General features: G+C 46.0%; 1 protein-coding gene across 4 annotated transcripts in view; it reads right to left on the bottom strand.

Annotated features, from left to right (window-relative positions):
- GJC1 (gap junction protein gamma 1) overlaps nt 1-20,237 on the bottom strand; it is a 31,231-nt gene extending 10,994 nt beyond the window's left edge. Inside the window, exon 1 of one of the 4 annotated variants that reach the window (XM_028702999.2) lies at nt 19,977-20,237. The gene's annotated coding sequence lies outside the window, so the exon portion shown is untranslated. Of the gene's footprint in view, nt 1-15,245; nt 15,495-19,499; nt 19,741-19,976 lie in introns of those variants that run through there. The other 3 variants (XM_028702997.2, XM_028702996.2, XM_028702998.2) reach the window with 3 other exon arrangements.
- Nucleotides 20,238-20,499: the final 262 nt, after the last annotated feature.

Here is a 20,499-nt window from a genome sequence, read left to right as displayed (position 1 = left end):
CACATTTTATACAGAACCGTTCGTATTTATCTGATGGAGTCCAGATTACCTGTATACAATAGAACCTCTGCTTACATTACCCCCGGGTAACCTCCGATTGTGGAAACCTCGGGATCCGACCAAAGCTCCTGAACGGATCCCGTCGCAACCAGAGGTACCACTGTATATATAGAGCATCCATCCTGGTTTGCTTGTACAAAGTATGTGGGAAGGTTAAGATATTCTCGGCTATTTACTGATCATTCATTCCGATTTGCTTGCAGGATGTTAGAAGGTGTTGTATCAAATAAACGTTTCCCTGTGCTTTCTAGTGCATTTTCCTTATGGCAAAAGTCTCATTCAGGGGGGACAAGCAGATCTGCTGCAGTAGAGCTCCAAATTAACTGTAATTAAGCAGCCTGGGTTTGCCAGTATGTGACTGAGTCCCACCCCAAAATAGCGAGTCTGGAGGTGCTCTGGGAAAGCCCAGGTTATAGCCAGTTCACACCACAAAACTTGTGCCTCCAAGTCTGTGTGCCTGAATCCTAATTCAAAAATTCTATGCAAGTTTTAAAAACAAAATCTCTCATCTCTGTGCGTTGCAGGGGGGTTGGGCTAGATGACCCTTTAAGGTCCCTTCGCAACTCGATAAATTCTATGGTTCTATGGTTCTTATATAACTGCTGAGTGAGAATTCTGATACATCCCGCTCCCCCCCCCCTTTGCAAATGTTTTCCAAATAACTGGGGTTATTCAAAGCATGCCTTGCCCATCTCATGTGACATGTTGAAAACAGAAGATGAGTTCAAAAAAAGCCACTAATGTCAATGTTGATTTGAAAACGTCTTCTCAAGAGACGTTTTGTTTGACAAGAAGCTTTTGCTCTGCTTGCCTAGTCTGGGCATTTTAACAAGGCATGGCTGACCCCCCCCCCCAACATCCTTTCCCGAAGAATCTAAAAAACACTTGTGAAATTATTAGACCTTAGATCTTTGTTCTGTGCATAAAACCAAGATGTCAAAATTTCTGGGGGAAGAAATCTGGGGGGAGGAGGAGCGCAGCTATAGATCCACAGGATGTTTTTCTGCAGTCAAAAAAATGTAAGCTGTCAACGTAGCTGCCTTTGCTCTTTCAACAAATCTGGGCATATAGATTGTTGGAAGACACAGAAAATTGCATGTCCTGTACTGAAAATTCAAAAGAAGATTTCCATGCTCTCTTGCATGCTCCTACTGGCATGGAAAGGGGAAAGGTAGCAAAGAAGGGGGGAAAGCAGCCCAAATCACATTTAGCACATCCCATCCGATGTCATTAGGGACGCGGGTGGCGCTGTGGGTAAAACCTCAGCGCCTAGGACTTGCCGATCGCTTGGTCGGCGGTTCGAATCCCCGCGGCGGGGTGCGCTCCCATCGTTTGGTCCCAGCGCCTGCCAACCTAGCAGTTCGAAAGCACCCCTGGGTGCAAGTAGATAAATAGGGACCGCTTACTAGCAGGAAGGTAAACGGCGTTCCGCGTGCTGCGCTGGCTCGCCAGATGCAGCTTGTCACGCTGGCCACGTGACCCGGAAGTGTCTGCGGACAGTGCTGGCTCCCGGCCTCTAGAGTGAGATGAGCGCACAACGCTAGAGTCTGTCAAGACTGGCCCGTACGGGCAGGGGTACCTTTACCTTTACCTTATCCGATGTCAAGGAAATAAGCGACTATCTGACTTTTAGAAGACATATGAAGGCAGCCCTCTTTAAGGAAGTTTTTAACGTTTGGTGTTTTATTGTGTTTTTAACATTCTGCTGGGAGCCGCCCTGAGTGGCTGGGGCAACCCAGTCAAATGGGCAGCACATAAATAATAAAATTGTTATTATTATTATTATTATTATTATTAGTAGTAGTAGTAGTATTAATAGTCGTTTGGGAACACTTTTTAGTTACGTTGCAGGAGCTACATTGCTATCAACAGCAATTGTGACTTAAACAAGGCTGGTGTGTTAGGCTTTGCACACAGATAAAATACGTTCTCTGACCTAAAACCTAACCTCTGGACAGTGGTAACTGAGGATAAATCACCTGTAAATGTAAAGGTAATGGTTGGTTAAGTCCAGTCAAAGGAGACTATGGGGTTGTGGCGCTCATCTCGCTTTCAGGCCGAGGGAACTGGCCTTTGTCCACAGACAGCTTTCCGGGCCATGTGGTCAGCATGGCTAAACCACTTCTGGCACAACAGAACACCGTGATGGAAGACAGAGTGCACGGAAACGCCGTTTACCTTCCCGCCACAGCAGTACCTTTTTATCTACTTGCACTGGTGTGCTTTCAAACTGCTAGGTTGACAGGAGCTGGGACGTTGCCATCCCAGCTTTGCAACTTAAGAATCACAGAATTCTGGATTTGGAAGGGATCCTGAGGGTCATCTAGTCCAACCCCCTGCAAAGGCAGGAATCTCAACTGGATCACCCATGACAGATGGCCATCCAACCTCTGCTTAAAAACCTCCAAAAAAGAGAGCTCATGACCTTCCAGGGCAGTCTGTTCAAACAGCTTTTACAGTCAGAAAGTTCCTCCTGTTTAGTCAGAATCTCCTTTCTTTTAACTTGGTTCCATTGGGTTGGGTCCTACCCTCCGGAGTAGGAGAAAAATACCCAGTCGGGCACGTGTCTCTACCAGGGTCCTACTCGTGTGTAGGCTGAACTCATGACAACAACAAGCTTGCTCCATCCTCCCTGTGACAGCCCTTTAGATTTTTGAAGATGGCTATCATATCTCCTCTCAGTCTCCTCTTTACCAGGCTAAACATACCCAAATTCCTTCAACCATTCCTTATAAGGTTTGGTTTCCAGACCCCTGATCATCTTGGTTGCCCTCCCCTGCAGTAGGATGCTGACTCAGCCATGCTGCTTTCCCAAAAACATTAAACGTTGCAGCGTATCACTGCACTCTCTCTTTATCTTATCAAATTAAATTTGCAAAAGCAGCTGCAAAAACTGCTCCAGGAATGGTTGCAAAGGTGTTGGTGGGTTTTAGGTAAGAGGTGTCCTTCACAGCCAGCTATTCTCCAGTTTAAGCTAAACCGCACTGAAAATGTGCCCAAATCCTTTCATCATAGTTTATCCTGGGGCAAAATAAGGTATGTCTATATGGAGATTAGCAGGGGAACTTTCGAAGTGGCTCCACTGCTCTCAAATTGGCACATCTGTCTGCACTCTTAAAAAGACAAGGAAGAAAGAAACACAGTTTAAGAACAAACAACAAACAAACAGCGGGATTGGGTTGGCTCAGGACTTTTGGGGGGGCTAAACCTGCTTTCCGTTGCTCATGTGAAACTGCTTTCGGAAACAGCTCAAGTTTCGCTCAAAGCCCACTCCTTGTGGAGAAAAGCAATAATCTCCCACAAAAGAGCACGTTTCACCTATGATTAAATGTGAAGTGTGAATGGGCATGACAGTGGCAGAGGCAAGGCACGCAAACACCCCACCCCCTTGCAGGCTTTTTTGAGAGGTCATGCACCAAGGGCTTGGAGTACGCATCCAGACAGCTCCGATGTCAGGAGTGGCTGCTTCTGAAAACCATGAGCCATGACAAGGACCACTGTGACAGACTGGCACACAAACCCACAAAATTTATTCATCTCCTTACTAGTGTCCCTTTGACACACACCTATGTTACATCATTCGCAACACACAGACATTCCAAAAGGAAAACGAGAACCAGCCAGTAGGCACTGCCTTAGCGTCTGATTCCCTCCCCCCCCCCAAATTGTGCTAATTAAGTACCAACCGTGCATGTACTCAAATGGGCACACACTTTGTTTTTCAAATATTTTCCATGCCCTGAAGTGCACAAAAGCACAGACTCAGGCCAGGCAACTGTAAATTCTCAGCACACTCTTTTTAACGTGGGCTGCTTGCACAGTTTTCCTTTTTTTGCCCCCTTTGCAAATCTGAGGAATCACAAGAGGGGGGGGGGGAATCCGTTCAGGAGTGCGGCAGAAATAGTTACAAGCACAGCCAGAAAAGAAACGAAAGCATCAAGGATGTACTGGGCATAGGAAGGGGAACAGCACCAAGTCAAGAGTTGATTCACCCATCCCAAAACCAAACCACTTTTTGCAAGCCCAAATGGAGTGTTTTGGAGGCTAAGGTCTCCCCTTATTGGATCATCACTGGATCTTCCTTGGATGGGATAAACCCAAATTTACAGGGGGGGGGGAGCATTGAGACTGGTGTCGTTTAAGCACGCTTCCTCAGACTCGGCCCTCCAGATGTTTTGAGACTACAATCCCCATCATCCCTGACCACTGGTCCTGCTAGCTAGGGATCATGGGAGTTGTAGGCCAAAAACATCTGGAGGGCTGAGGTTGAGGAAGCCTGCGTTTAAGGGTAAGATCATGCGGACTACTCAAATTTAGCAGAAATTCAACAGCCGCAAAAGTACAGCAAACTCCAGTGTGGATAAGTCCCAAGAGTAATATATTGATCAGTTGTTTGATTTGGTGGGGTGGCAATACTGAAAAACATACAAAGGCCTTTAGGCCCCCTGTAACGTTAACCGCACAACCACACCCCCAACTAAAAACACACAGGGCAGAAAGGAAACAGCATACTTTTGACAAAAAGGCATTGCACAAGATCTCAACCTCTGCTTTCTTTTAAAAGCCTGGTATATGTTCAGTGGTACCTCGGTTTACAGACGCTTCAGTTTACAGACTCCTCTAACCCAGAAATAGTACCTCGGGTTAAGAACTTTGCTTCAGGATGAGAACAGAAATTGCGTGGCGGCGGTGCGGGAGACCCCATTAGCTAAAGTGGTGCTTCAGGTTAAGAACAGTTTCAGGTTAAGAACGGACCTCCAGAATGAATTAAGTTCTTAACCTGAGGTACCACTCTACTGCAATAACCCCCTGAGAGGTGATTCCCCACACTGACAGCATGCAGATCTTGGAAGAATGGGTCATCTGAACCGGGCTGTTTATATTCAGACATTCTTTAGCAACTGGCGGAAATAGGTGCCTTTCAGCTGCTATCCAGGAAACAGAGTAAGACCTACTGCACTCCACTGAGGATCAAAGAGGTGCAGACAGATCTCCAACCAAGCATGACAAACTGACCACTAAAACTGCCCAAGGAAAGATGAAATCTGGATTAAATACCTTATCAAAAGTTACAGGCTGGCATTTGGATGGCGGTGGGTGGGCTCGGCAAAACCTTGCAAGTACAGTGGTGCCTCGCAAGACGAAAAGAATCCGTTCCGCGAGTCTCTTCGTCTTGCGGTTTTTTCGTCTTGCGAAGCAAGCCCATTAGCGGCTTAGCGCATTAGCGGCTTAGCTGATAAGCGGCTTAGCGGATCAGCTGATAAGCGGCTTAGCGGATCAGCTGATAAGCGGCTTAGCGGATCAGCTGTTAAGCGGCTTGGCGGATCAGCTGATAAGCGGTTTAGCGGCTTGGGGAAAAGGGGGGGGGGGAGGAAAAAAACCCTGCAGGAACTCGCAAGACATTTCCGTCTTGCCAAGCAAGCCCATAGGAAATTCGTTTTGCGAAGCACCTCCAAAACGGAAAACCCTTTCGTCTAGCGGGTTTTCCGTTTGAGAGGCATTCGTCTTGCGGGGAACCACTGTATGGACACCACCGATTCCCTAAAAAACTCCCAACTGTAACCACCCTCAGACGGTAAAAATTTTGACAGGGAGAAGGAAATGGAATAGTGGCAGCAGTTTCCATACTTGATTGTTTCCTAACATACTCTTCTGTTTCCCCATGGTTTCAAGTTGTGCTCAAAAGCAGCACCTTCTATCTTGGGCACTCTGCCTTCTAAACCCAGGCAGAGGGGAGCAAGAAGCGAACATTCAGACACAAGGGGAAAGACTGAGGAATCAAACCCACATCACTGGCTCCATGCAAACCCCCCCCCCCCCACTTATCCACTGAAAAGCACCTTATGTGGGACAGGACTAAAGTGAAGTTTCTATTGCAAAGTGAACACGTGTCTTGGCATGAGAGGCAAGCCACTTTGGGAAGGGGGTATAACCAGGCTTAAGATGTTTGCTGGGCAACACTTTTCAGCCTTTGGAAAAGCAGATGCACTTCTCTTCATTGCTAAATGTCAGGCCTGAGCCAGAGCTACTGATAGTTTGCTGAAATTGTAGAACCATCAGATTGCAGAGATGGGAAGTACTGTGAGGGTCATCTAGCACAACCCACTGCAGGAATCTTTTGCCCAATGTGGGGCCCGAACCCTGAGATGAAGAGTCTCATGCTTTACTGTCTAAGATAAGATGGTGGCCACTTAGTGCCTCCTCTGGTCTACCACATTGCTGTCAGGTTAGTGTTGCGTATGAACCCACTATGTTTATCTTCCACAGGCAAACCACAAGTGGTTAACCATGGAACAAATCTTAGCTATACAGCTTGTGGTTTTGTTTAGAGTGAGATAAATCGCAAACCCAGCTTCTGGTGTGGTGATAAGCCAATCTATAGCTTAGATCACAGCAACTATAGTGGGGTAGGAGACCTCAAAATAATACAAACGTATTTCACACCTGGCAACCAATGTGCCTCTTTGGTTTCAGATAGTACATGGGTTGTGGGACACGGGTGGCGCTGTTGTCTAAACCACTGAGCCTCTCGGGCTTGCCAATCAGAAACTCAGCGGTTCGAATCCCCGTGATGGAGTGAGCTCCTGTTGCTCTGTCCCAGCTCCTGCCAACCTAGCAGTTCGAAAGCACACCAGTGCAAGTAGATATATAGGTACCGCTGCGGAGGGAAGGTAAACGGTATTTCTGTGCGCTCTGGTTTCCATCACGGTGCTCCATTGCACCAGAAGCAGTTTAGTGCCTGTGAACAAACATCAGCTCCCTCGACTTAAGTGAGATGAGCGCCGCAACCCCATAGTCACCTTTGACTGGACTTAACCATCCAGGGGTCCTTTACCTTTTTTTTACCTAGTACATGGGTAGACGAGTCTAAAAAGCCTGGGACACAAATGTTCATGGCCTTCTAACAGCTATCGTGGCTCATCTACTAGAAGTAATGTATTTAGCATTAACTCTGGAAGCGTATACTCAATTCTGACCGAACTAAGCCTCCCACACCTGCCCCCCAGAAACAAGACTTCTGTATTGTCAGGATTCAACCTCAATCAGTTACCCACAATCCATCCCCCCCCAACCACCTCCAGACACCCAAACAGGACATTCAGCGCCCTCACTTGTTCCGATTTAAAGGGGAGGTAGAGCTGGGTATCATCCGCATACTGGTGAACATCCAGCCTAAACCCGTGATGATCTCTTCCAGTGGCTTCATATAGATGTCAAAAAGCACAGGGGAGAAAATGGAGCCCTGAGGCACCCCACAAGTGAGCGCCTGTTGGTCCAAAAACTTACCCCCAGCCAGTGTTAGAAACTGAGATATGAAAGCTAGGAGCTAAATGGCACCTTAAACCCAGGTTATGAGCGCAACAACGGAATGTCTAGGTGTGCTTTAATAACAAGAATACAAAGCTGAAAATAAATGAACTGCAGCTAAAATATTATGTTCATTTTTCACATGGGTCTAGTCCTTCCCCTGCCCAGCCTCCTAATATTCTTAAGAGGGTCTCTTCTCCATTCTTCAGAGAGTAGCTGGAAGTGGGGAGGCTGAAAAAGGTCCTCCTTTCTTTCCACTCTGCAGTTTTAATCTGAAATCTTAGGCACAGTACTGTGCTCAAAGCTCAGAAACTGCTCACGTGAATGAAATTCCCTGTCGCAAAATGTGCCTAGAACAATGGGAGTTTTGAACACTGCCCCCAACACCACTTTCTGGACACAACCCAGGAGGAAGGAGTAGAACCACTGTATAACAGTGCCCTCAGCTCCCAGCCCCGCTAGAAAAGTCCAGAAGGATACCATGGTCAAAAGCCACTGCGAGATGCAGCAGGACCAGAAAAAAGCTTTCACCTCTTGTCCTTAGTCTGCAAGAGATCAACGACCAGCGCGACCAAGATGGATTCAGTCCCATGATGGGGCCTGAGTCCCGATTGGAAGCGATCCAAAGGGTTCGCATCCTCCAGACATGCCTGGAGTTGTTCAGCAACCACCCGTTCAATCACCTTGCCCAGGAATGGAAGATTTGAGGCTAGGTAATAATTGGCCATAGCGGCCAGGGCCAAAAATCATTTTTAAAGAAGCGGTTTAATAACCGCCTCTTTGCAGGGTTCAGCAAAAACTCCCTTGCAGAGAGAAGCATTTACCACCCCGCAGAGCCCATCGCCCAGCCCTTCCCGGCTTGCTTTTATGAGGCAGGATGGGCAAGGATCAAGGAGAGAGGTGGTCAGTTTCAGTCGCCCAAGCAGCCTGTCCACATCCTCATAGGTAACAGGTTGAAACTGATCCCATTCAACCTGACTCAGACAAGAGCTCTGGCACCTCAACCATGCTACTATGGTGGAGACTATTCCTTCTTCCAAATCTGAGCGATTTTATCTGCAAAAAACCTTTGCAAAATAATTACAGGAGATCCCCACCAACCCTGATGTCGAAGGTGTTAAGACTATGAACCACCTGAAAGTATATCCTGGAACTGTTTTCCACAGATGCAACAGAGGTGGCAAAGAGGATCACTATCACCACATGGTAGGTTTTACGTTGAGCTCTAACCCGTGTTTGGTCCTTTTTGGAATGAGTTTTTAATGCTATGAGCATTAATCCGGACTAGACAAATTATGTGCACACCCACACAATCCACAAAATGGTTTCTACATGCACAAGAGGGAGGGAGAATATTGTATCCTGAATCCGAGAACACACACAAACTCCAAAGCCATAACCCATCACATCCCCAGTGGAGGCCTGGAAAAAGCATGCTCAACAAGCCTTGTGCATCCACAGGTGTGGCCCAGTGCCCATGTCACACTGTACTGCATTTATATGCCCTATTTGAATCAGGGAAAGTAGCAGCAAACCGACCAAATGTTTTTGCGTATACACAAGAGATACTCCTAGCATGTAACAGTAAGCTTTGAGACAGCTTGTGTGGTTTATCAGAGAGAGCTACTGAAGAAGTAGTAGTCTGAAAAACCACGGTGCCTATGGGGATCTCAGAAACTCAATGGGATCCCACACAGAAAGCAACCTAGCACACACAACAGGACTTGGGTATATACAGCTGTTGGGGCAAATATTTAAATCTGTAAGAGCCCTGCTAGATCAGACCAAGAGATGGCCTAATCCAGCATCTTTCTTCTGGCATCGGCTAGCCAAATACTTCCAAGAGGCTCTCAAGTATCCAAGCAATATTCATACCCTATTGTCTGCCCCAGGACCAAAGGTAAGTTGACTCATAGAGACTCCATTTGCTTATCATAACAAACTGCTTGGGGGGGGGGGGAGCCATTCTCCATACATTTGTCTAATCCCCTTTTAAATCCACCTAAGTCTATGGCAAAAGGGTGGCGCTGTGGTCTAAACCACTGATCGGGCTTCCCGATCAGAAGGTCGGCAGTTCGAATCCCCGCAACAGGGTGAACTCCCATTGCTCAGTCCCTGCTCCTGCCAACCTAGCAGTTCAAAAGCACGTCAAAGTGCAAGTAAATAGGTACCGCTCCAGCAGGAAGGTAAACGGCGTTTCCGTGTGCTGCTCTGGTTTCACCAGAAGCGGCTTAGTCATGCTGGCCACATGACCCAGAAGCTGTACGCCGGCTCCCTCGGCCAGTAAAGCAAGATGAGCGCCGCAACCCCAGAGTCATCAGCAACTGGACCTAATGGTCAGGGGTCCCTTTACCTTTAAGTCTATGGCCACCACTACACCTTGTGGCAGGAAATTCCATAAATTATGTCTTGTGGGAAGATGCATGGTCCTTTTCAATTTACTGCCAATCTCACTGGGTTTCTACGTTCCATACTAGGATCAGAATGTTTTCTGTTTATATATTTTCATATTATGCACAGTTTTCATTCACGTTATATATGATCTCTATCATATCCTCATTTTGCGGTCTCCCCTCCAACTAAATAAAAAACCCCAAATTTGAACTTTTTTTTGCCTCCTATGTCCCCAAATATACCATTTATAATCTATGAATAATAATCTATGAAGAGATACACACAATCCATGATGTATGGAAGTGAGAGATGGACCATAAAGAAGGCTGATTGCCGAAGAATTGATGCTTTTGAATTATGGTGCTGGAGGAGACTCTTGAGAGTCCCATGGACTGCAAGAAGATCAAACCTATCCATTTTGAAGGAAATCAGCCCTGAGTGCTCACTGGAAGGACAGATCCTGAAGCTGAGGCTCCAATACTTTGGCCACCTCATGAGAAGAAAAGACTCCCTGGAAAAGAACCTGATATTGGGAAACGTGGAGGGCACAAGGAGAAGGGGACGACAGAGGACGAGATGGTTGGACAGTGTTCTCGAAGCTACCAGCATGAGTTTGACCAAACTGCGGGAGGCAGTGGAAGACAGGAGTGCCTGGCGTGCTCTGGTCCATGGGGTCACAAAGAGTCGGACACGACTAAACAACAACATAGGTTTAAATATACATGGGTCTTCCCCCAACTTACCCACGACTTCCAAATTATTTTTCATCTCAAAGGATGTATTTGTTTTTAGAAGGTTGCAACGCACCTCTCTACCTGCAGCACAAGAGTCAGTTCGAGGGGAGCAGGTGGCAGTGCCGCAATGATGGTATGTCCACCATTTTGGCGTGGTTATGAGCAGCAAACCAATGTTCACAAGCCAAAGTGGGGAGGTGTGTTAAACTGGCACAAGAACACTCATTCTGAGAGTATTTTGAAGCATCTGTTTGAGTTTAAGCAAATAAAACATTTTGCAGCCCAGTGACTCCACAGGGAAATGCCTCTTGCATCAACTCATCCGATTCAAATTTTCCATTGCATTTCAACTTACATACATGCACAACCCCTACACCCCCCCTCTTCCTATTTATTTATAGCTTGGGAAGGAAGCCCCAATTAATCTCACAGACTCACAGGGTCCACATACACTTAATTAACTGCACAGTAAAGTTAACAGTCTAGCAGGCAGGGATGTGAGCATTTCCGATTTCACAAATCGGTACTGGGCGCAGAATTCAGGACCCCAAGACTAACTGGCTTCCTTTTCCTTTTCTCTGCCTTGGTTTAAGGAACTCGGCTGCAAAACTCTCTGAAGGCAGATTTCAAATCAATGTGAGCAATGCCAGGTAATATCCCAAAAGCCAGTCCTGGGGGCAGGTGGTGGGCAGGCTGGGTCTTCAGCACAGCTCTAGCACCCCACTAAGTAGATCTGGCAAATATGCTAACTACATGTCCTTTATACAAGTCACAGAATCAAGCTTTTTGTGGAGCAGAATTTGGGAGATCCTGGTGCCATTTCCTACCCTACGAAGTATACACTGAGGAATACAACGAGGATGTATCCCTCCGGAAATTGTTATAAACAGGTGAACAGTCAACCCCAGCGTTGACTGTTCTGGCAAATAATCTTATACCGTAGGAAAACACTGAAATGTGCACGGCAGGTGAAAACCGCTCATCTTTGCTGATGGAAATGCTGGATTTCAATAGTGCCACACCACACATTTCCTCCCACCCCATGCACTATTGGGGAGACATGTGGGAATGCTTTTAGGTCAGCAGTAGCCCCTCTTTCCAAAAAGGTGCATTTAAGCCCTCTGTGACGGGCAAATGGGCCTCAAGCAATTATTATTGCCAAGAGTGTTTAGGAATCCTCTCTTAGGAATCCGGTCCTATTATTTAATCAGTTCTTCAAATGAATTACTTTGAAATTCAGCATCTGGATTTCAAATTTAGCCAATTAAAGGCAGCCCTGTATAGGGAAAGTTTTTTTTTATTATGTTAGATGTTTTATTGTGCACTTATAATTGTTTGAAGCCGCCCAAAGGTGGCTGGGGCAACCCAGTCGGATGGGTGGGGTATAAAGAATAAAATTATTACAGTGGTACCTCAGGTTACATACGCTTCAGGTTACACATACTTCAGGTTACAGACTCCGCTAACCCAGAAATAGTGCTTCAGGTTAAGAACTTTGCTTCAGGATGGGAACAGAAATCAGGCTCCGGCGGCGCGGCGGCAGCAGGAGGCCTCATTAGCTAAAGTGGTGCTTCAGGTTAAGAACCGTTTCAGGTTAAGAACGGACCTCCGGAACGAATTAAGTACTTAACCTGAGGTACCACTGTATTATAATTTCTACAGAAAACAACATTTCCAGTCACTTGAGGAAAGCACTGCTTAGCAGGACTTTAGTCACCCCTTGGTTCAAAAAACTTCACATAACATTGCAAACCAGCATTCCTTACAGCGGAATCATCCTGACGGGAGTTCGAAATGTCGTTCTTTTTGACAAGGAAGACTGTGGGAAGAAGAGGAAGGTCAAAGAGGGAGGAAGGGGGCAGCCTGAGATAATGAGCCATTCATAAGAAAAGGGTAACGGACAGTGTAGCTTCATGCAAAGATGATGCAACGGCCGTCCTACTCAAGGGGTCAGCACTAAATCCAGCCACTCATCCTCTGACAAGAGACCATTGAGCCCCTGTGACACACACAAGCACTATGAAAAGAAACAGAGTTCCTGGTATAGCTTAGCTATAGATTACCAATACAGCCTGGTGTGATTCTAGCGAACTTTGATCCACCGGTTTTGACTTATGTTCTGGTTTCATCTTTATGGGATTAGCTGCTGCGTTTGTTTCTCCTTTTATGTAATGATGTTTTACTGCTTTATTCTACCCCGATTTCCATTCTTATAGCTTTAAAATACCTTACGGTATTTTATTTGTTAACTGCTTTGAACTTTTTTGAAAAGTGGGGTGGGAGTGTTTTAAATGAATGAATGAAATTGGACGCTTGGCACCGCTCGCTCTGCAATATAGCTGTAAAAACTATGCTCAATTTGAGATTTCAACAAAGACTAGAACCAACAGACGTTGGCATTCCCTTACGACGTATACAGCGGAACCATGATTTTCAAGACAGTCCTCACCTCAAGTCTGGCAAATCTGGAACTATGCTTGATGATAGTTTCTACTTGGGCTTTTGTTATTTTAACTCATGTGCAACTACTCAATTCTACGTCTGTCAGCCTGGATAGCTCAGTTGTTTGGAGTGCGATGCTGATGATGAGGAGGTTGCAGGTTCAATCCCCGTACAGGATAACTGCATATTCCGTCAGGGTCCCTTCCAACTCTATTGTTCTACATGCCTATTTTATGCTTTGTTTTTCATCTTTTAATTTTTGTACGTTGTCGTAATTGGTTATCTCTGTTTTATATACATTTGTAAATGAAATAAGAATCATAAACTTTACCCCGTCAAAAATATGAATGAATAAAATAGGTGAAAGGCTTAAAATTCTCTACCACCCCAAAGGGCAAGACTAGATCTAATGGACTTCAATGGACGTTAGAATAAACATTTTAATGTTTAAGAGCGGTTCAAGAAAAGAATTCAGCTGGGGGAGTGCGCTTGTTTGCTGGAGACCTTCAAACAGAGGTTGGAAAGACGTCTGTTGAAGGAACCTTTGTTCTGAGCAGGGGATTGGACTACAAGACAGTCCAACATGCTCTGTCCGACTCTATGCTTCTAAAAACATTAATATCTGTGAAAGTTCTGACTTTGGAATGGTGCATTCAAGTGGTTGCCTACCAGTAGGTGCATCCACAAAACACAGTCTCAACTCATTCCATCCCACCTACCCCAAATCCCGATTGCAAAGGCTGTTCATCATATGGAGAGGGAGGAAGGATCTCCCACAACCTAGATCCCAAGTTTGGACCCCCCCCACACACACTGATGTCCTGAACCCACGTAGTCCAAGGAGAACAACAGGTGGCAGTTTCATTCCTTATTGGGCAAAGCACTCAAGTTACTGTGTCTCCCAAGGTGCACACATCAAATCTACTACATAGCTAGCTGGACATCTACTCTCTGGGTCTGTGCGCTGAACTCGTGCCTTAGGTATAACAAAGTGCCTATGGTACAGTAGGTTTTGTTCAGCAATCTTAACTAAGCCCCACCGAAAAGGAACTGTGGTGGTACTACCAAAACCCACGCCGAGCTCACTCAGAACAACAAAGTTTGCACAAAACATTATTTGATAATATGCACAATTAACATCCAAGAGGGGACAAAAATGAACGCAGCATGGACCTCATGGACTGGGGTGGGAGGAACTGAAAACATTTTAGAGGCTAAGATTTGGTTCCAGGCTCACTCATGCTTAGAGATGACCCATCAAGTAACCGGATGATCTTGACAAATGGAGAGCTGGGACGGTAACGGCAAAAAAGAAATTCAACGAAGGCCAAAAGTGAAATATTCCACATTTTAAAATCTTAGAAAAGTAGCAGCACAAGGATGAGTGTGGTAGGACTGGAAAAGAGCCACTGATTTACTGAAGCATGAACCTTTGTGGACAGGAAATACTTGTTCAGATGTGCGGAGGAGCCTGAGGAAGTGGTGAGTACTCCTGAGCAACAGCGGAAGTTCAGCTGTGTGCCAAAGGTAGCAGGAATGCAAAATACAAGAATACTTAGCATGGTTACACCATACAATGCATGCATCCAAAACAAAAAACCAAGATATAGTCTACACAATACATAACCCAAAGGGTTAAGCTGTATACCAAACATTAAACAATTTCATGGTACCATAAAATCAAATGGAATATGTAGCCAGTCGTTTGCTATTTCAAATCCTTAGAAGTGCAGGCAAATTTGCAAGCAAAATGCAGTTCTGCAGCTTCTACTCGGTTGACCTTCTATATTTGTTTGGATCTCCCCACCCCCAAACTATCAGGCTACCAAATACACATGTACTTGACAATTTAATGGGTATTTATAGTATTATCTTTTTAAAAACTGAAACCCTCTTGCCTATGCTAAGCTGAAAAACCCCAACAACAGTTTTCAAAAGGTGAAGATTCATCATAAATCAGGAAGGAATAATGCAATGCTGTTAATCTCCATCCCTTCTACTCTCCATATGCCTCCCAAAACACTTTAATTCAATTAAAGATTTTATATCAGTGGGTTCAGACCGACAAAGTTCACGGCTGCAATGTTCCCTCTGTCGAAACCCCCTGGGGAAAAAACCTACAAATCAATATCCTGTTCACACCTAGAACTTGCATATTTTTTTTTCCTTTTCAAAAAACGAAACTCCCATATCTGTTCTTGAAAGCCAAGCTCACTCGAAAGATCCAAAGTTTTTCCCCCATTAATGGATGCTTCTTTTGTTGAAAGGACGAGTCTGTGTCTGCATGCATCTGGCGCAAATACTTACCGTCTCCAGCCGTTTCCAGGAGGGGGAGAAACCAGCTCAACCCAAGGAGGCATCGAGAGATATGGGACGTAAAAGGACAATGAAGCAAGACAAACATCGGAACGCTTCTAAATGTGGCAGAATCGTCATTAGGACAACAGGCATTCCCAGGGAAGCCGAGTGCTTTCCGTGCTCATGAGGAAACAAGTTTTGACAGCGGAAGAAAGACGTTCCAGGCTCGCTATTGTTTGAGGCAACCCGGCACGGCCCTTTTCTCCTCCCCCTATTACAGGGGCATGAACATTATATGCATCTCGACCACTCAGCGGGGGTGACGCGCAGCTGTCTTTCACCGAGGCAGATTATGAGTAACAACAACCTGAAACGTGTCTGTACCAACCCCTTTGCATTCATAGCCTCGCAATCTTCCCCCAGCCTACCGGGTGAGATGATTGTGTCACGGAAAGAGTTTGGGGTAGTAAAATATCTCCATCTTCCCCCCGCAATTAAAGGAAACACCCCTCATTTGCTCAGTCCAGACACAGCTATCACAGCCAAGAACCACAACAGAAAACATCAAGACAGAAATTCCAGCGAGACAAAGGCGTATTTACTAGGAAGTTAAGTCTCACTGAAACTCAGTGAGATTCACTTCCTATGATACACGTTGAGCATCATACTAAACATAAGGAGACATATAACGCCTGATCTATTTGGGGTACACAATATCTGCTTATAGAAAATAAATCCTGGCTGTTTCTCTGTTTTGTGGTACTAGTTATTAATTATTATTATTATTATTTATTATTATTATTATTACTATTATTAATTGAATTTATGTACCACCCTATACCTGGGGTCTCAAGGCGGTTTACAGAACGCTGCATTAATAAAAATAAAAATAAACTATTTAGTACTGAATAACCCCCTTGACCTCTTAATGGCTCTGCACATGAAAGGGAAATGTTATAAGTTACTGATCCTAAGGTTTACATCAGAGGTCAGCAACCTTTTTCAGTCGTGGGTCAGTCCACCGTCCCTCAGAACATGTGGTGGGCCGGACTATATGGGGGGGGGGGGGAATTGAACGAATTCCTATGTCCCACAAATAACCCAGAGATGCATTTTAAATAAAAGGACACATTCTACTCATGTAAAAACATGCTGATTCCCGGACCGTCCATGGGCTGGATTGAGAAGGCAATTGGGCCTCATCCGGCCCCCGGGTCTTAGGTTGCCTACCCATGGTTTACATGAATACTGTACACAGTAACGGCGGCACTATAGAGGACCTTGGTTGGCAAGCCAGATTGTGCTGTCACAGAGCCTTCAAATTCAACAGTTGCACAGACAATATACGAACTTTACCTGAAAGCCAACTCAAGAGTGGCACACAGATGCCAGGCTGCCTTTGCAATACGTAACTACTGTGAGTGTGGATCTTATGACTCCCAAATTTATTAAAGAGAAGAGGATAACTGACTGGAAATACCCCTTATGACTTGTGCATGACTTAGTCATGAAAAGACTAAGGACTCATCCACACTTTCCATTAAGTGTAGACCTAGCTGTTCAGTTTTCGTTTCGGTCCTGGACTGGTCACTCCCACTTGAGTTTCTGCCTTGGATTTTACTTGGGGAAAGACCCCTGAAAACACACCTTTTCCCATTCATTAATTTAGTCGGCTGTTCAAAATGTCTCCACCTCCAGCTCTGCTCACCGGTGGCAGCAGGGTTAAGCAAGCACAATTCCCCCCTCCATTGAGGGTGTCTTTGCACTAAACTTTCAGACCTGCACACGAACAAAGCACAAGCAAGCTCAGTGAGGGACTGAGCCCATGCATTTTAGGTACCTTTTTTGCACTAAAACTGGAATTAATGGGGGCAGGGAGTTATACATCTTATACATGGGGGCAGGGAGTTATACATCTTCAAACTGTTCAGCTTGTGGGATTAGTTGCCACAAGGTAAGGGTAACTGATGGTTGCCAGCTTAGAAAGCTTCGAGGGAAGATCAGAAGGTATGATTGTTAGCTGCTATTAACCGTGATCTGTAACTGGTCGAACTGTAGAGATGGAAGGGACACCAAGGGTCATCTAGTCCAGTGTTTCCCAACCTTGTGCCTCCAGCTGTTTTTGGCCTACAATTCCCATCATCCCTTGCCACTGGTCTTGCTAGTCAGGGATGATGGGAGTTGTAGGCCAAAAACATCTGGAGGCACAAGGTTGGGAAACACTGATAGTCCAACCACCTGCAAGGCAGGAATCTTAACTAGATCATCCATGACAGATGGTCACCCAACTTTTGCTTAAAAACCTCCAATGAAAGCTCACAACCTAGGGTTGCCATTTTTCAAAAAGTGAAAATCCGGACACAAAAGTTGTTGAGTTTTTTTGTTTGTTTGGTTTTTTTTGGGGGGGGGGACTTTTTTGGAGGAGCTTTTTAAAGTTTTGTCCAAAGTATTGCAAGATCTCAAACAAAAATGAAGTTTTTGAGCTATTTCTAAGGAAATGCACCGAAATCTACACTTCCGACATGGGTTGCCATACATCCAGATTTTCCCGGACATTTCAATGATTTCCACCTGGAAAATGTTTCTAATTGGCATGGCAGGAGAGTATGGCAAGTGTGGTGGGAAGATTCAAGGGCAATCAAAGAAACATTTAAACATTTCAGTTCCCTATAGTACAGCACATATGCAGAGTATGGATTGGTATCTTTTCAAAATATCTTTTCCAACAAATATGGAAGATCAGGAAAAAAAAGAAAGGCTTGTGTTGATGAGGAGAGAGTTGGTTTGTCTCAAATCAGACCTAATATAAATGAGATAACCTGGCAAAAACAAGCTCACACCTCTCATTGAGTTTGTATATGTATGTAAGAGGCTTGTTTATAATCATACTTTGGGAATGATTCATGTTCTTATGTATTATTATTATTATTCATTCAATTTACAGACTGCCCTTTATCAGAAGATCCCAGGGCGATGTGCAACATTAAAAACACACTGCGGAACATCAGTGATAAAAACATAATGACAGACAGCCTAATAGTAAAATAATATTCATAACAACAGTCCACTTCTCCACACAGTCACAGGCCAGAGATTATTTCATAGCCATAGGCCAGGGTGAAGAGGAATGTTCCTGCTTGGTGCCTAAAGAATCGTTGTGATGGTGCCAGGCAAGATGCTGTGGGGAGAGCATCCCACAATTGGAATGTCACTGCCTTGTTTGACGCTTTCAGTTATGTCCCATGGTCCTATTATAAAGTTGTTATGCTCTATGCCAGGCATGGCCGAACTTGGCCCTCCAGCTGTTTTGAGACTACAACTCCCATCATTCCTAGCTAACAGGACCAGTGGTCAGGGATTATGGGAATTGTAGTCCCAAAACAGCTGGAGGGCCAAGTTTGCCTATGCCATCTATCTATCTATCTATCTATCTCAAGTCCTGCTAGGAGTTGCTCCTTTTTGTTTTTCAGTGCATTTCTTAACAATGATAATAATAATCAGTTTGGCGTGAGCCTTATTTCTGAAAGTGTGGCCCAGAGGAAAAAGTTGGAGAACCACTGCCACCCACTAGGCACAGCTTGGGCGCCCAGCTAATCACATCACCTGCGTCCTCGCTCACCTGTGGGCCCAACCTCTTCGCCCTTCCTCCCTTCTACCAACTGAACTGATGCGCTCGTTTAATAATAATAATAATAATAATAATAATAATAATAATAATAATAATAATAATAATAGTATCTTTTTAGCCATATCCTGTTTTGCGTCTAATTTTCTCGCAGCAGCCGACGGTACGGCTAGTTGGAGGAGCATGATGTGAGCGCGCAGGCTAAAAGGTGGGCGACTTGCAGCCGCCACCCCAGCCCCTCTTTCTCCCTGCCCTCCGGGACCTTTGCCCTCGACCACCCCCACTGCCCCCGCCTCCCCCCTCAAGGAAAGAAGCCTTAAAAGAAGCCAAGCGCCGACGAGGCCTGCCCAAGCGGCCATTCCCAAGGTGTCCCCCCTCAGCGCCTCGGCGTTTCTCCCGTGCGCCCGGCGGTCCCTTCCCGCCGCGCCTCCGCGTTTGGGCGCTTACCCAAAAAAATGCCCCCCAATAACTCACCACGAAGACCCCCCCCCCCGAGACCCTCGAAAGCTCACCTCCATGAGGAGAAGATTCAGCCCCCTCACGTCCACATTTCAAGCCCCGCTGCCACCCCGGGACTCCCCACAAATGGAAACACCCCCCCCCGCCGCCCCCAAGAAACCTCTCCTCTCGCTCCTTACCTATTTGCGCGCGCGCTGCCCCCATAACTCGCCGCCCCGCTGGACTCACCCGCCTGCCTCAGGCCATTTCCCCCTCGTGAGGGGGATGGCGGGTCCGCGGCGGGTCCTGAGGGGGCGAACCCCAGCCCCGCTCTTGGCAGCCTCTCGTGGCTGTTCAGGAGACGGCCAGCCGGATACGACCGTCGGGATTTCCCCCTCCCCTTCTCCCTCTCTCTCCACCTCCCAGGAGAAGGAGCAAAGGGAGGGGGTAGCAAAAGCATCCCGTCCCCCCTCCCTCCTCCCGCCCCCCTTGCAATAGCGTCATTTATGGAGCCTCTTGCAAAAGAATGAAACGTTAAAACATTTGCAAAACCCGAATAAGTGGCTGACTTCGCTCTTCTTCTTTTCTCCTCCTTTCCCCTCCCGCGCACGGAGCGGCGCAGCTTTTGCAAAACGCCGTGCAATTGCCTGGCACGCGCGGGGCGAATTGCAACCGACCTGCTACTATCGACGCTTCTTTCGGTTTTGCAAACTTGAAAACTCAGTCGATCTACACTCATTTGCAGCAGCCGTGTTCTGGAAGGGTTTGGCCAGCTCGCAAAGACGCACAGGTGCAAGCATTGTCCCATTATGATCACGGCCGACTCCTTTGCTCCGTGCCATTACAGAAGAGGGAAAAAGGACTCCATTTAAAATTGCAAACGATTGATATCATTGCTAGGTTTTGGGTGGCAAAAAAGACGCGTGGTGAAAGTTGCAAAAGCTCCGCCTCCTGTGCTGAGCCCCCGCCGCATATTCTTGGAACTGCAAAACGCGTTTATTTGAATGGCTTCCGACCAGACAACGCAAATAAAGACGCGTTGCAATCAGTATGTCCTGCACCACTGATGCCCACAGCCGAAGACAAGCACTATAATGCATCGCTCGCTCATACTGGATCTGCTACATACTTATGGAGGAGGAAAGTGTTGCTGAACAACATCTGCAGCAGCAAAATGCATCTAGAATGCCGACGCAAAAC

The sequence above is a fragment of the Podarcis muralis genome, chromosome 13 (genome assembly GCF_964188315.1).
Source record: "Podarcis muralis chromosome 13, rPodMur119.hap1.1, whole genome shotgun sequence".
In the NCBI taxonomy this organism is placed as follows: domain Eukaryota; kingdom Metazoa; phylum Chordata; class Lepidosauria; order Squamata; family Lacertidae; genus Podarcis; species Podarcis muralis.
This window is presented reverse-complemented; position numbering and strand designations above follow the sequence as displayed.